Source organism: Mixophyes fleayi, chromosome 4 (genome assembly GCF_038048845.1).
Source record: "Mixophyes fleayi isolate aMixFle1 chromosome 4, aMixFle1.hap1, whole genome shotgun sequence".
In the NCBI taxonomy this organism is placed as follows: Eukaryota; Metazoa; Chordata; class Amphibia; order Anura; family Limnodynastidae; genus Mixophyes; species Mixophyes fleayi.
The window spans coordinates 120,696,686-120,713,644 of record NC_134405.1 but is presented as its reverse complement, the minus strand read 5'-3'; the positions used below and the strand labels follow the sequence as shown (position 1 = coordinate 120,713,644).

At 41.5% G+C, this 16,959-nt stretch overlaps 1 protein-coding gene across 1 annotated transcript in view; it reads right to left on the bottom strand.

Annotated features, from left to right (window-relative positions):
• The window catches only part of ENTREP2 (endosomal transmembrane epsin interactor 2), a 649,682-nt gene that overhangs the window by 416,793 nt on the left and 215,930 nt on the right, over nucleotides 1-16,959 (bottom strand). The gene's annotated exons all lie outside the window — the stretch shown is intronic.

The following is a 16,959-nucleotide window of genomic DNA, read 5'->3' as shown; positions in this document are numbered from 1 at the left end:
AGCTGGGGCACAGGTATATTAAGTTTAAAAGATTCACAAGTGGTACTAATCATTTCAGTTGCAATTCTGTGAGGAGAACTGGAAAACATGCTCTGTTAGTGGTTCCTGAAAGCTGGTTCTCCAAAACACTTGTTTACATTCCACTGTTGTTAAAGCTGCTCTTTCAACTACCACCTGGTTTGCTGACTCCCCTCCCCTATTCCATACAGCCGTTTTTCCCAGGGATCCTCCAATTCTATAATGGTGGCGGAGCTGGTGTGAGTGAATGGGCCAATCAGAAACTGCAATCTTACCCAAAGCTCGTTCCACCCAAATATAGATTTTTAATTCCAGAGTTCCAATGAAGAGGAAGTAAAAGGAAGCCGCTATACTCACTAGAAAGATTCCAGAACACTAATTGGTGCACAGCATCAGCCATTCATCAGTCAGAATGCCAGGAGCAATCTAGTGGGTATGATCACTTCTCGACACAGTTAAAAAGAAATGTGGGTGTAAACTGACTTGATCAGTAATTGATCTTAAAGATCCTATTATTAATTTTTTCCAGATCTACCTGGCTGTACTCCACTAAGAGATTTAAGCTAACTACAATACCTTCTCCAATAACCTCGGTCTAGGATAATCCTGATTTTCCATCTGACTCTTCTTTATGTAATTATCCCTGGAGAAGAATCAACAGGGGAACTAAGTTAATTTATGACTTTATTGCTTGAATGAGTTGAAGGTCTTTGGATTCCCTGTTGTAAAAATATGGTATACCTCTTTCTAGCATTCGAATACTGTGATATATTCTCTTATTTAGAGTACTTGCTTATAAGGCTACTATTCAGGATCCTTACTCAATTCAAGAGCAAGTGTTATTATAATCCTAACAGGAAGAGGATGATCTCTATACTCTGTCATTTATTCCTGACTGCTACTGCAGAACCATCATTTGGACATGAGCTTGAATGGAGAGGGACCTGGGGCCTCTGATATATGAGTTTCCAGGGCTTCCATTTCCAATTTGATCAAAGAATATTCATAGAAAATAAATTCTAGATGTTACCTTGTACCAACAAACTGCATAAGATATTTGCAACTACTCCCCCCTTATGCTGCCCAGGCTGTGGACTTAGAGGGAATTTCATCCATATCTGGTGGCACTGTGCTGAAATTTTGGAGAGAAATTTACACAATGCTTGAACAGATATTGGACTCTAAATTTCAAATTTCCCCAAGGTCTGCTCTCCTGTTTCTGCTGGTCCCTGTTTTAGGAGCACAGTCCAGCAAAGTTTCACAGTCAAGCAAACTTTTCTCTCATCACATTTTGAGTGCAGCCAAATATTCTTCTGTACTGGAAGTGCCGGGACTGTCCTGGCATGTTAACAATGAAATCTGGTTTATCGCTTCAATGCGAAAATTACATTTCAGTTGCACGGAACAGCAGAAAAATTAGACCCCACTTGAGAGCCCTGGTTTCCATTTGCCTGCCCTATGCCCTCCACTCCATAACGGCAGAAATCAGTGTTCTAGATTGTCGCTTCACATCATCATAATTATAATAATGATAACACAGTTCTGCCATGAAAAAGCTTTTTTAACAAATTTATGTGATACTTATAGATTTTGGCTTCTGAACTCACGATTTTGCATATCACACCACGTTTCTCTGCAAAACGTGCATTTATGAATAAGTCATTTTTTTCATATTCTTTAAAATAATAAATATATTCTGCCTACATTTATTATAAAACATTGACTTAAATGAATTCAGTCGGTAGTATAGAACGTTGCAATTCAGTTCTTGTCATAAAACTTCCCCCCGCCCAGTGCCAGATTAAGGTCCACATGGGTCTGGAAATTAAATTTACAAAGGGCCTAAACCCCATACTGTCTAAAGAAACATCGCACACACACAACAGCTACAACTACCAGGTGAGCTGACGAACGCAATGTGAATGCTTGTGTTTAAAAAAGAAAACTGCAGGAAACTTGTATGCACATTGTCCGAATTCAAATACAAGCGGATCTCTTCTATTTGAATATGGGTGAATATGTTATATGTAGACAGGCAGAACAGCAGGCTGCCGGATACACTCATGCATATGTGCAAAATAAATTCCCACCAGAAAGCATGCAAAAAAATTTTATAAAAAAATGTATGAACTCCTTGTACTATAATCATTAATGAAAAATTGTTTTATATCCCCCTGCAGGTTGTCCTGTCTGATTCTACATCATCTCAAAATAACGTTAAAGTTAAAGAAAAAGTCAGTGGATGGGAAGAATTTGACCCACTGTCTTCCACGCGCTTACAATCTGGGAAATTGGGAGATAACGTTTGTGAGACCAGGAGTTATACAAAAAAATGAAAAAGAATAACAGACTTGTGAGACTTGACAGCTCTGATGCTCCTCTATGTTTCTTTATTTCTGTAGGCCTGCCAAAATGAAATGTTCTTTTGCCAACAAGTTCTGACAAGGTTAAACAAGCTCAACCTGTTAGCTGAAAATGTATTGATGTATTTTACAGCCCAAAAGCAACATTTTAAGGGGGTCTCCAGTGTTTCTAGAGGGAGCACACTCTGCCTCTACTTACCACTCACTTACTAGGCCAGGGCTGTTCTGCGCTTTTTGCTCAGTGGGGAAGGGAACAGGAAAGTGTCAGCTCATGTGCACAGCATTCTATTGCTTCAAATGTCTTGTCTATCACACAACAGAGATCTCATTAAGCTCCCTATTGACCACGTACACCAGCTATTTCCTCTGTGTACAGTGCTCAGAGGAGATGACAGAGGATAGAAGGGCCCAGAGCATCATCATCATCATCATCTATTTATTTATATAGAGCCACTAATTCTGCAGCGCTGTACAGAGAACTCATTCACATCGGTCCATGCCCTATTGGAGCTTACAATCTAAAGCCCCTAACATACACACACACAGAGCGAGAGAGACTAAGGGCAATTTAATAGCAGCCAATTAACCTACCAGTATGTTTTTGGAGTGTGAGAGGAAACCGGAGCACCTGGAGGAAACCCACGCAAACACGGGGAGAACATACAAACTCCACACAGATAAGGCCATGGTCAGTAATTGAACTCATGATCCCAATGCTGTGAGACAGAAGTGCTAACCACTAAGCCACCATGCTACCCACAAGCATGGTGGCATTTGCACAGGGAGCGACAGCAGAGGGCCATATCTGCTACTTGGCTGCTGTAGCAGATATGCCCATGTCAAAGCCAATAAAGAGGGCAGATGCTGCAGGCTGGAAAATGGCTAGCTAAACAGCTGGAGAGACTAGTACAAATATATGAACCCAAACTAAGAAGTAATAACGGAATCAAAAAAATGAAAGGCGGTGCTCCCTAATGTAGATAACTTGTTACATTTTTTCAAGCTTCATATAACACTACAGGTAGATAGGTATAAACAACAAGGCCTATCTCTCTATGATGTGAGCCAATCATCTTTTGCCTAAATGAGTTGAAACTTACGGCAGGCCAAGCCAAGCCATGAGCCAACATGTTTCATCACAGAAGGGCTGGTGTTCTTCTGCATGAGTCTTTCAGGACAGGTAGGGGAAACATGCAGCAGTTCTACTTAGCATCCCATGGGCCCCCGACCTTGTCATCATCCTCCTAAGCAAATATTTTTGCTTCCATGCTAATTTTTAAGCAAGTCAGCAGACATATATGTAAACACACCGTAAGAATTAATTATTGCCAGAGATAAACTAATATCTTTAAAATGTGTATACCATTAAATTGACATCCTTTGTGGGGGGCACATTTGCACAGTGGTTCGCATTGCTGCCTCATAGCACTATGATCATTGGTTTCAATCTGACCATGGCCCTATGTGGATTTTGAAAGTTCTCCCTGTGGTTGCATAGGTTTCCACCAGTTACTCTGACATCCTCCACACTCCAAAGAAACTTATGGAAGGTTAACTGGCTTCTGATGAAATTAAAACTAACGTATGTGTGTGTATGTTTGTGTGTAGTTCTCTGCCTTTCGGCTACGATCAACTGTAGTATCTGTCCTTGTAAGGACATGCTGCATTTGATCCTCTGGCTGGATGGTTTTGAGACGGTGCTAAAAGCCTGGGACTAAATGTGCCTCCGGAGTGGCGACCCAGGGGTGCCATAAATCACCCCTGGCACATGACTTTTGCACATTTATACCACTTTCTCTTATTCACCACCTCCCTGGCTTTTTGACTGTGAAGGAGAATTTTTATATTTAGTCCGACCAATAGGCTGGGTCTGTAAACTCACAACACTATTTATTTCACATCTTGATTGTCATCTTCACTTTTATGGGTTTTTTTTTCACAGTATCTAGGTGTGTGGTAGGCCCTTATAGGCCCGCCTCCCCGATGATCTAGAAGGGGGGATGGCCCTGTGGGTCCAACCGCCTTCAAAACTCCTGACGCCATCCCATGATTTCGAGCTCTGGGTGAAGCCTCGGTGGATCCCAGGTCAAAGCAACCCTCCCTAGGCTTGTGACGAAAAGTGGCCTTCAGACCCTTGCCCCCTAAGGGATCTTGTGGTCTTGTGGGTTGGGGATAGAGGGTCCTTCCTCTTTTGAGGAGGGCTTTAATTTTCCGCAACCATGTGTACTTTTTTGGTCTTTTCACCTTTTTTTTGCACGGAAGAGCCGTACAAGTCCTTTCCAAACAAAAAAAGTGTAAGTGTGTGTCCATGTGGTAGGGAATATCGATTGTAAGCTTCACTGGGGCAGAGACTAATGTGAATGATTACATTTTCTCTGTAAAGTGATGTGCAATATGTAGACTCCATATAAAAAAAACTATTAAAAACCTATTAATAAATAAATAATTCTTTGCTAACAGCTTAACGGAGCATTTCAATACCAAATCACAACATCTGTCATTTAAGCCCTGAAGTGGTCTTAATGCAGCAAAATACTTCAAGCTTATTTAAGCGGAGATACTGTTAATTAATGAATAAAATAAAACATGAATGCTGGTTTACTTTATCAACCATTTGATTTGCTCATTGTTTACCTTTTATATTACATTCATAATGGAACAGGGAATTAGTTGTGCCATTTACATTAAAGAATTACTATATTTGAAATCCTTGGTTTCCCCATTTATATAACTAAACAGAAAAGCTAAACAAAAGCTTTGGGAAATCTTTTGTAAGTAGGTTTATTTGTGTCTTTGACAAATAATTGTCTTCTTTCCAGCACAAAACATTATAAAGCACATGCAAGAAAATGTTACTTTATTGAGTCGAGCCAGCTGCCAGAGCATTATTCCTGCTTCAAAAGTGGAGCTGGAAATATGTGGCATGTCATTTTTTAATGTCACTCATTCACAGTGAGTGACTCTCAAAAGCTGGCATGCCTGTGTTTACTTTTAGAACCTGAAAGGAATTAAGTTCATTATAGAAAAAAAGAATTTAAAATAATTAGTTTACCCATTACATACTCTCCTATTGTTGCCTGAATTAGATCATTAAATATTCAATTTACAACAACCAGCAATGCATATTCTAAGCTCGTTTGCAAATTGTAGGAGTATAAAACTAATATGTAAATTTTGCTATGTGCCTACTTTTTGCAAAAGATTTTATGGGGAAGTGTATAGATTTTAGTCCAGCAGATCCCAAATTGTGCGCCGTGGCTCACTGGGGTGCCGCGGCGCTGTCACAGGGGTGCCGCGATCGCCCTATCAAAAAAAACCCAAAACAAAACAAAAATCTTACCAATCATCCAGCGCCGGATCCTCCTCCTCACTGACTGTCTGGCGTGATGTCATCACGTCCGTCAGCCTCAGTGAGGAGCAGCAGCAGAGAGGGCGTCAGGAAAGAAGGTAAGTAAAGGAGAGTGAAGGGGGGCACAGAGAGACATGCTGAAGGGGACAGAGAGACACACTGAAGGGGGCAGAGAGCAGGGCCGTTACTAGGGCTGTGCGACAGGGGCGACCGCCCAGGGCGCAACGCTGAAGGGGGCGCAATTTAGGAATATTTTAGGTTAATTTGGTTAAAATTGAGGGCTAGGGGGGCTGCATTTGTCTTTCTCGCCCAGGGCATTAGAATTCTAAGTTACGGCTCTGGCAGAGAGACACGCTGATCGGGGACACAGAGACACGCTGATGGGGGACACAGAGACACGCTGAAGGGGGGCACAGAGAGACATGCTGAAGGGGATAGAGAGACACGCTGAAGGGGGATAGAGAGACATGCTGATGGGGACAGAGAGACACGCTCAAGGGGGACAGAGAGACACGCTGAAGGGGGACAGAGAGAGACACGCTGAAGGGTGCAGAGAGACACCCTGAAGGGGGACAGAGAGAGACACGCTGAAGGGGGACAGAGAGAGACACGCTGAAGGGGGACAGAGAGAGACACGCTGAAGGGGGGGACAGAGAGACTCGCTGAAGGGGGACAGAGAGACACGCTGAAGGGGGACAGAGAGAGACACGCTGAAGGGGGACAGAGAGAGACACGCTGAAGGGGGACAGAGAGAGACACGCTGAAGGGGGACAGAGAGAGACACGCTGAAGGGGGATAGAGAGAGACGCTGAAGGAGGGGGACAGAGAGAGACGGTAAAGAAGGGGACAGAGTAATATGGTGAAGGGGCGCAGTGATATGATGAAGGGGCACAATGTGATGGTGAAGGGGCCTATATACATCTTACGTCATTTTGACTCAACTATTTAAAAAACGGGACTACCCGGTAATTATTTTGGCTTAGGGGTGCCTTAGAAAGATTATGGTGACCCTAAGGGTGCCTCGAACTAAGAAAGTTTGGGAACCACTGTTTTAGTCCCATCTCTAGGTGTGCTTAGGTGTGCACTGTCAGCTGCTTTGCAGGAGGACACAGGGCCATGCTATCCCCACAAAAGGACTTGATTTTTACACCACCTTTGAAGTGACAGATATTGTTTCCATTTCAATGGGATGCATTTTGCACCTTACAGTCGCACTTTTATGGGAACACACGTTTCTAGATGATTTCTAGATGCACAGGGACGCCGAGAGGTGGGGGGAGTATGTACAGTGTACCAGAGATTGTCTGGGGGACCGTGAACATCCTGGTTAGTAGGAGGAGTCACCAATCTGGTGTGGCCACTCCCCTTCTGCAGCTGTGGAAGGGCCCCCAAGAAGTTGCTGTACTGGGTGCTCTGTAGACACACAATGACATGTGTAATGAAAACATTTAACCACGCCTAAAGCGACATGTAACAACACAATACTGATATTCCCACAGTCTCATGGTTCATTTAAGCAGTAAATGAGACTAAACCTGGTAGTATTTTAGGAGAAAAATATAAAAGTTGAGATTAATGAATGGGATGGTTCTAAAGTGTTGTTGATTTGATTTACAAATAATGCTTATGTCATTACCATGTACATTGTCAAGTGGATTGCAAAACTAGGCACAGATTGATTCTCCAGGGGCAGCTCCAGCGATGGAAAATGAGCAGGCACCCTGAAGTGTGCTTGGCCGGCAAGTAGGTGCACATAGAGAAACATATTGTCCAAGTCACATATAAGACTTTTCAGGCTCAGATTTGGACCCATGTTCAGTTTATGACACACTTCCTTTACTAATGGCTTCAAACTAAGTGTATTATTATTACTATATTCATTTTTATTATATTGCTGCACATAAATCATACATGTGTACAAAATAATATTCAAAAATGATTGATTATAACTTTCATGGTAGCATAGACTATATTGCAATGAAAGTTGGGAACCCAACCTAAATATTTTGTGGCCCTCTTTGTTCATGTAAAGCACGCTAGTGCATAGCAATTAGTTTAAGCAAGGCACCATCAGGGCATCATGTTTGCAGAATAAGATGGACGCATAAGTGAGGAGTTGGGCAGAATGAAGTTATTCCTAGTGAAGTATGAAGTCGATGCACCAGTGTGCCCTACATTGTGGAGCAACGCAGAAATGAGGTTATTGTAATGCAATAAACAGGTAGAAAGGGAACATTTTCATGGATATTCAAGCAGCATTTTCTCCTCTAAACCCTCAACTAGCCCCCATGCTAGGCAACCTTGGTTGATTTTCACTATAACAGGGAGACAAGGACCATGAGGGCCACCTGCTATAGTGCTGATCAGCACACGGCTATTGTCTCTATGGGGGTGGAGGACAGTTCTCCAACAGGGTAAAATACTTCTGGGTATGTGTTAGGAACTCCTCCAGCCGGCACAACACAACCCGGAGTCTACTCTGCCAGTCAGGTGTTCACTGGAGCCCCTGATGGTGGGGACAGACTGGGCTGCAGACTGACAGAGGGTCGTGAAGTGTGTACCGGCTGGGGAGAACCCAGGCAAGAAGAGTCAGGTCCACGCAGAGGTCAAAGGCCGGCAGCAGGTAACAGTAACAATGAACAAGCTGAGGTCAGAGGTCACAGGCAAAGTAGCAGAACGGGTAAACGAGCCAAGGATCAGGGTCACAGGAAACACAAGCAAAGTCCAATACGAAGCCAAGGGTCATACACGGGAAGTCAAAACGTAGATACAGGATACAGGAACTGGAACAAGCAGGTCAGCAGACTGGAGCACAGAAGCTGTAACCGGCAATGAGGCAGCAGACCTCATTGCCTTAAATACAGACATAGACCAATCAGGACTTGTACACACACCTGCAGAGTAATTACAGGTACAGAGCAGTACCAATCAGGGCTAGTCCCTGAACACACACAGTTGCAGGCTAACGCCTGATAATCAACCCTGACGACTGACACTTAATGCGCATGCGCCCGGCTACCAGCACCGCCGGGACGCAGCGCTAATGAAGTAGCGTCCGGCCGTTGCCCTGGTGACGGCCGGACAGGAGGAGGAAATGACGTCCCGGTCGTCAAGGTGACGGCTGGGACGCTGGGGCGCATGGGAAGCGAGCCGCGGCGGCTGCGAGTACCGCCGCGGCTCGTGACAGTATGTCCTAATTTGGACTACAATGGACCAATAAAATAGGCAATGAGGGTTTTGGAAAGTCTTTTATTCAATTGAGATATCACATTTTATAAAAATAGTGGCGTATGTGCATTTAAAAAAATTGTACATTAATTGCACGCACGTATATTAAAGTATAATCGGATATCAAGAAATGTTTCCATTTGAATATAGCTCTGGCTACACGGTACTTGCAGTATGCAGACATAACAGACTGCAGGAGACGCACATGTATATGTGCAATGTAAAGTCCCATCACAACGTATGACAAATAGAAAACCCATTAAATAAATTAACACCTCTTAATATCATAATCATTAATGAAAATACATATTTTTTTTTTTAGTACATAAAATGCATTTTATAATTTATATTACTTGCATGCATACGCCTCCATCATTGCTATCAATCCGCACTTAAACCTGTCTTGTAGTTCGTGCAAATGATATGGCTAAAAATCACATACCTCGGAGATGTCAGAGCTTGAATTGGACAAATGTGATGGCAAACGCTCGACCTTAAGTCGCAGGCAGTCAGCATTGCCATTTGCGTTAGGACATGAATTGGATGCAATTGTGTTTACTTGTGTGAGGTCCGTTTCTGAGCATGTGCAGGGCAATTGCATGAAAGATACAGCCCACCAACTATGGTTTGACTAGCCTGGGGAACTTACACTGGTGGTTTCCAGGTTACAAACCAGGCCATTACAAATCTATGCTTTTTCAGGTGCATTTAGAGTAATGTTTTAAAACATGTACATGTAATAAAAAAGTACCAGTGTCCCCTCATTCTCATGCTCTATTTAAGCCAAAAATAAGGCTATACTGAACAGTATTTTAGGAAAAAAACAGAAACTGTTATTCAATTGAAACGGGTGTACTTACGGGAAAGGGGGTAAGAATTTGATATAAGATAGAGTCAAAATTTTAGTTTGCACTTTAGTTAAATGTGGCGGACCAACAAGGTGCACTGGTGCAAAACCAACTTGTTTTGCGGTACACAATGGGAGCACATCATAAATGATCTCAACTGTGTATGTAGGTATGTAAGCAATTTGATTTTTCAAAATGTGTGAATTACTGTACATATAGAAAACAGAAAACACATAAAGTAAAGAGACAGAAGTAAACAAACAAAAGCAATAATTTGTATATACAAATGAAACATGCAACACATCCATCAAAGGTTGTCAGCATGTCTGAAACATGTCAACCATTTCTAGTGGTCTTGCATTGTGCTGTATGGAAATAAAAAGTCATGCAATTTGTTTTCATTTTTTCTATTAGTGTTTGCTTGTTTTTCTAACGCAGAAAGAATATCAATTTTATTTGCTTTGACCATGTTAGATTTTACTGTGCACTGTGAGAACCTTGACAGTGTTTACAGGTTGCTCTGAAGTCCTCATCTTTGGTGTAGAGAGCAGATCCCTCAAGAAATGAACCAATCATTTTAAGGCTACTCCAGGCTAAGGCCATGTTCATGTGGTAAAGACTATATCAGTTTTTCATTCATTTTGAAGGCAGAGCCAATATTCTAATATACCTTTTAAAGTACCACTAATCCTAAACTACACATTGATTTATGCAAATGAGCTACCAATAACATTAATAAACAAATGTGTTCAAGTAGGAGCCTATCACATATGTGAGCAAATTGTTGAGTGATAATGTTGCTTGGGCCAAGCAGTAAGCTCTGTCCATCTGAGGCCGTGTTTGGTAATGGGTGATGTATAATAGATAACTATGATTTAAGCATTAGTGGTCCTTTAATGGATCGTTCCACCTAAAACTGAAAATTCAGTTTTGGGTGAAATTCCACAGGTTAAACATTAATGCTAAGTATCAACTACCTGGGATCAGGAATTCCATCTGGCAGGACCCACCTGCTCTGCCATGTTCGGGAGCTCTTTTCACCTCTGCAGGCAGCGTGTTGTCATTTGACTGTATGAATAAAAGCTGCTTTGGCAGCAGTGAGGATAGGTAGACATTTATGATATAGGCAGCATGTTGTCCAAGGCAGATATCGTGATCCCATCAGATGGTGTGGGACCCCAGGTAAGCAATATTCTCCATTAATGTTAGCCTTTAAAGTGTGTCTTATATGAAAGGGTAATAATATTTATTACCCTTCCATATAATAAGACACACTTTAAAGGCTAATTCTATTTAAAACTGAAATTTGAAAATTAAACAATAATGCAGAATATTGCTTACCTGGGGTCCCACTCCATATATAGAAATGCAATTTACGTTCGTTGTGCATATGCCTTAATAAATCAGGCCCATTATCTCTAATGGGGTTTTGGGAATGATAAATAATATAACAAAAGTTTACTATTGTACCTGTCATCCTTAGCCACAAATATGTGGCATTGGGCATGATTGTGCCTCTGTTCATGTACGTCACTTCACCAGCACTCGTTCTGCCTACCACTTCCATGCAAAATACTAAATTGCAACATGGTTTGTACAGATGCAAATTTATACTTTACAGCTGCATTTGCAACATAACCCTTTAGCAGATTTTTCAAATCTCAAGTGTTTAAGAGGAGTACCTAAGAGTTCCAACATGAAAGATGATTCATTCATTCAATATAATTGCTACATGAACAGATCTGTGGGCAAGTTACCCATAGACATGATGTTGGCTTGAATGCACGAACAGCACAATACAAGCTGCACATAACACATACTTGCACATTCCCCTGGAATGTCCGGGAGAGTCCCTAATTTTGGGTATCTCTCCTGGACTCCGGGCAGAGCAGGCTGCCTTCTCACCCCCTGCCCTCATCCTAGCAACGTAGGCATGACAGGGACCTCAATGATGCAACTGATTGCAAATCACGTAATTTTGGCCCCACCCCATATTGTGTGGGGTCAAATGGCGCGATATGCTGTGCCATACCCCCTCCACACAAGCCACTTGACACCTCCCCCGGGTTTCATAGAGGAGAGAGTCAGCAAGTTGGCAATCATGGTCAGCTGATGACCTCACCAGTGTGCTTTCAGAGAAATTAATGTTTGACAGGATGTATACTATATAAAAAGTTGGATATATTGTGGTTTTACATTTATAAAAGATTTGATGTGTAAATATAAACACGTGTAAGGCAGGGGAGGGCTGTCAAATTTTAGCCCAGAGCAGGGCCCTCTTAAGAACCTCTTGGGCCCCCGGGCACAGCAGTGCACCGGGGCCCCTATATATAAAAAAATAATAATGATTATATATATGGGCCCTGCAGCCCAGGGGGGACCTTCGGAGGCAGGGAAAAAAAAAACCCTGAAAAAAAAGAAGAAAATACTTACCGTGCTGTCAGCTGGCGATCCGGCTCCCTCCCTGGTCTCCTCCTCCGTCACGCTCCGCAATGGATGTCGGGCGGGCATGATGACGTCACGCCCGACATGCACTGCCAGCGCAACGGAGGAGGAGACCAGGGAGGGAGCCGGATAACCAGCTGACAGCACGGTAAGTATTTTCTTCAGGGTTTTTTTTTTTTTTTTTTGCCTCCGGAGGGCCCCCTGGGCTGCAGGGCCCCCGGGCACCTGCCCAGCGTGCCCAATGGGAAAGGCGGCCCTGGCCCAGAGGGCAGGACTCGACTCAGCAACCTATTAGGAGCATTTTAAAGGGAAAAAATGCAGATGGCCCAGTGACCCAGCCAAAGGTAGCCCACTATGGGGCTGGCCCGGGGAGCAGATGCCCCCCCAGCCAAGCCTGCCCCTGGTGTAAGGTTAAGCATTTTGGATTTAAAACATGCTACTTATCCATAGAAGAGTAGAAGTTTAAGGACAGAAAATGGAGGATGCTGTCTGGTGTTGGAACCTCATCTAGAATAGTGTATACGGTTGAAGGAGGGGGTGGGCTAAGAATGTTTTGTAAATAATACCAAAAATGCTTTTTCTTTGTTTTGTTTTACAGCAAGGTCCATAAAGATGTTGGAATTTGGTTAGGGTTGTGGTGTTGTCTAATAGCGTCAAGAGTTTTTTTCTATATAAACATACAACTTAGCCTAAGTATGACAAGAGGAAATAAAAGACAGCAACATCTTGCTACCAAACATTAGTTTACCAATGCAGTCATAGGGCTAGATTTACTAACAGGCGTGTTTGTAAACCCGCCGACTTTTGGCGGGTTTGGCGGCGGTTTAGCCATCGCCGGATTTACTAAGGCTAAACCCGCCGTCCAAACGGCCAGAAATTATGTTTTCAAACCCGCCTCTGTATAAAGCGCCATGACGGTTTCAACAATGTTCAACATACAAACAGCCGGATTTACTATTAGGGGGTTTATAAAGCCACCGGAAAACCGCCATTCAATAGACCAAAATGAAAGCGCTGCTTGTGAGCAGCGAGATTGTTCAAACAGTGTGCTGTTTCAGGTATTTGGTCAATCAGAACATAAGAGAAAGCACCTTTGATATTTTAATCATTTGGAAAATCATTATTTATTGCTAAAGGGACAAAATAAATGTAATAATAATTTATGAAATAATTTTTTTTTATATTTTTTTTTTAAAGGGACACTGTTATAGCATTATATTTTGTAGAAAATGTGAATATACAATATTAATAAATGATTGTTAATGGTGGATATAATTATTTATGTTGCACAATTTGTCATGACATATTGTCCAAATAATGTAATAATTAAATAATTTTATCCCCTTTATATAATGAAAATTTTTTATTCCCTCATAAGATAATATTTTATTCATTTTGCCCCTTAATCAATAAATAATGATTGCCAACATAATTTAAATGTCAATGGTACTTTCTCTAATGTTCTGAATGGCAAAATAGTTCAAACAGCATATTTAAGCTATCAAGCCATTCTGAAGCAGGTATTAAAACTGTCCTGTCCTGTCTTTTGGCTGGCGGTTTTGTGGCGGTTTTGTGGCGGTTTCATCCAAACCGCCGGCGGTTTGGACAAAACCGCTGGCGGTTTAGCTTTTTCAATCCGCCACACATCGCCAGTCATTTTAAATTGAAGCCTCAAGTCGCCCTATAGTAAATGCGGCGGTTTGAACCACTAAACCGCTGGCGATGAGTGGCGGTTTCAAACCGCCACCAAACACGATTCTTAGTAAATCTAGCCCATAGTACTAATTAGATAAAAGAGGGATGTTTTGCTGATAGTTATGTTTCTTATTACAATACTTTACCCTGGATAATTTATTCCTAAAGCTTAGGAATACAACTATAGACCTGTCAGTGTCATTCCAGATGCGAGAACATGTCAATGCAACTTGCTTGAAGTTCCGTATGCAATTAGTAGCTGGTTGACTTGATCTAAAGATCACTGCGCTGACATGTCATTCTCACGGTCTAAACTTAGCCAAATATTCGTCAATATACCTGGGGCATTTGCACAGGTTTTCTGAATAGAGATGTTCTAAATGTCACTTGGAATACAAGTATCTTCTTTCTAATGTATTTATTTATATTGTCATATAGTTCATCGATCTTAGGGTCATTTAAAAAAATAGATTTTTCTCACACTGTCAGGAATATTGCCATAGACTCAATCAGATGCTGAAACTTTCCCAACCACCATAATGCTGCAGGATTATATATAAGCAGCATAATACAGTTATTATGACATTAGTGTCGATAAAGCTGACATTTCTGCTTAAGTGTGTCCATATGCAAGATAGAAAGAAATATTCCACATAGAGGTTTCTGTTTTATCCTCACCACTGGCTGCTATTCCTTGTTAGAGTTATTGAACCATGTAAATCATTGCTGAACACAAGCTGTTCCTCACATGGTCCTGCAGTGAGTGACTGGTGACCAGAAAGTTGGAGGGGAGGGGGGAGGGACAGTGTAAAAGTAAATATAACTGTTGACTTGGCTTTTGCTTTCAGTTAACATATACTGGGCCTGATCCATTAAGGATAGTAAAGCAGAAAAATGAGTAACTTTGCACCTTGGCAAAACCATGTTGCATTGGAGGGGAGGCAAATTTAAAATGTGATGGTAGATTTATAGTTGGCGTAGAGCATGTTCTAGATCAACTTAAATTTCAGTGTACAAATAAGGCTATCAAGTATTTGTGTGCTACAGTAAAAAACAGCCAATATTTATCTTATGTGAAAAATAATAAACTAATTTGCACCCGCATCCCTTGCCTGTAACATGGTTTTGTCTAGGAGAAAACATACTATTTTTTTGCCTTACTTTCCTTACTGAAGCAGGCCCACTGTATCTAGTAATATATATACAGTTGAAATGTCCTTGCTGGAGACAAACAGTGTAATCAGGCACTCATTATGGAGTGTACTAATTGCAGCTTGTGAGCCAGTGATAACATTATGTGAGTGGGTGGGCTAATAAAATGTACACTGTTTCATTTAGATAAGCAAGATTGCCCCAAAGACAGTACACTTATTTTAAATTGATAACCTGGAGGTAAAGTACACAATACAAGTAAAGCTAAATTCTCTAGCAGACAAAATGTCAAATTGTATGCCAGGCAACTGAATATTTTTTTTCCCTGGATCAGCACTAAACATTCCATTTAGTTGTAAGTGTGTACAGCTTCCAAATACCCGTTGGGAGTGTTATGGATGATATACAGGAATTGGATTAGTAGACCCTTGGCAGAGGTTGATATCATCAAAGGTTTTAGAATAAAATAATCATCATAATATGTGTATATATATATATATGAAATTGGGGGAACTAATGTGTGGCATAATATGAACTGAGACCAGTACAATGTGGAGAGTAAGCCCATCAGTCACAGATATAGTGGCAATAACGAGTTGACGTGTGACTTCCACATCCAAAGTTCTCTGTTGACAGTTTGAGAATTTAGACATTTTCTTGAGGGTCCTGTAGGCCACTGGTAGTCAGCATATCGATGCTGACTACCCTAACAAGACTTACCCCGACATGAGGACTCCGAAGGGCTCCATCCTGCTGATCAGCGATGTCGACTACTGTTCAAAGCGACTTCAACCAATCACGATCAAGTAAGAAGCCGTCTCCACTTCATGATGTCATTCGCCATAGCGACGGTATTATCGCCGCCATGGTGATAATCGGGGGTAATGTAAGTATGCGCTCATGTACAATATAAAAGGCTTTGTAATCATTGCCGCTTTGAACAGTAGTCATCATCGCTGATCGTCAGGAAGGAGCCCTTCGAAGTCCTCATGTTGGGGTAAGTGTTGTTGGGGTACTCGGCAGCGATATGCCGTACCCCACCCCTTGTAGGCAATCCAAGCCTGACCAGCATGCAACTCAACAGCCTATTTTAAAGGAAAAAATATGCAAGTGGCCCAGTGACTCATCCCAAGCTAGCCCACTATGGGACAGATAGCCACCTGCCCAGCCAGCCCCTGCCTGCCCCTGCCAGTATGGGTGTGGATAATACAGTACAACCACAACTGGATAAAGTATTTATGCCATTTTAAAAAATACCGTGCTTACACTTTATTAATATTATAATACAATGAAGCAACTGCAACGGTTTAATTACATTGTACTGGCAAAATGACCTATCTCTGCATGATATGTCACTCTGCCAGCATTTATTTGTAATCATACATAATTAGGTAAGACTTTCACTGTGAATGCAAGAGAAAAGGATGTTTCCTCTAAATCATTGAAGAGGTTGGCAGTTTTTGGAACCTGACAATTTAGTAACTAATTATCTAAAGGTTATTATTCATGTTTTAAAGAAACATTTCCACAAGCAGAAATGGCAGACAATTAAAATCAATCTCCACTAACAAAATAATATATATGACAGATAATGTGTAATTTCTACTTGATTTGGACACTTAGATAAAAAAGGCCAATGAAGTGTTTTAGATCTGCAGGAACAGTTAAACATTCAGTCCACACTTTGTGAACTAATTATATTTTTCACTTTTTTCGTGAACAAATATGTTGTACTTTTTGTTTTCTAGTATTGTAAATCAAGAAAAGAACTGAAGAGGAAAACAAAATCATAAACCTCAGTGTATATATAGCAGAAGAAAGCACTCTGTATTAAAACATTTACTAGCCCTTTGTCTCCATG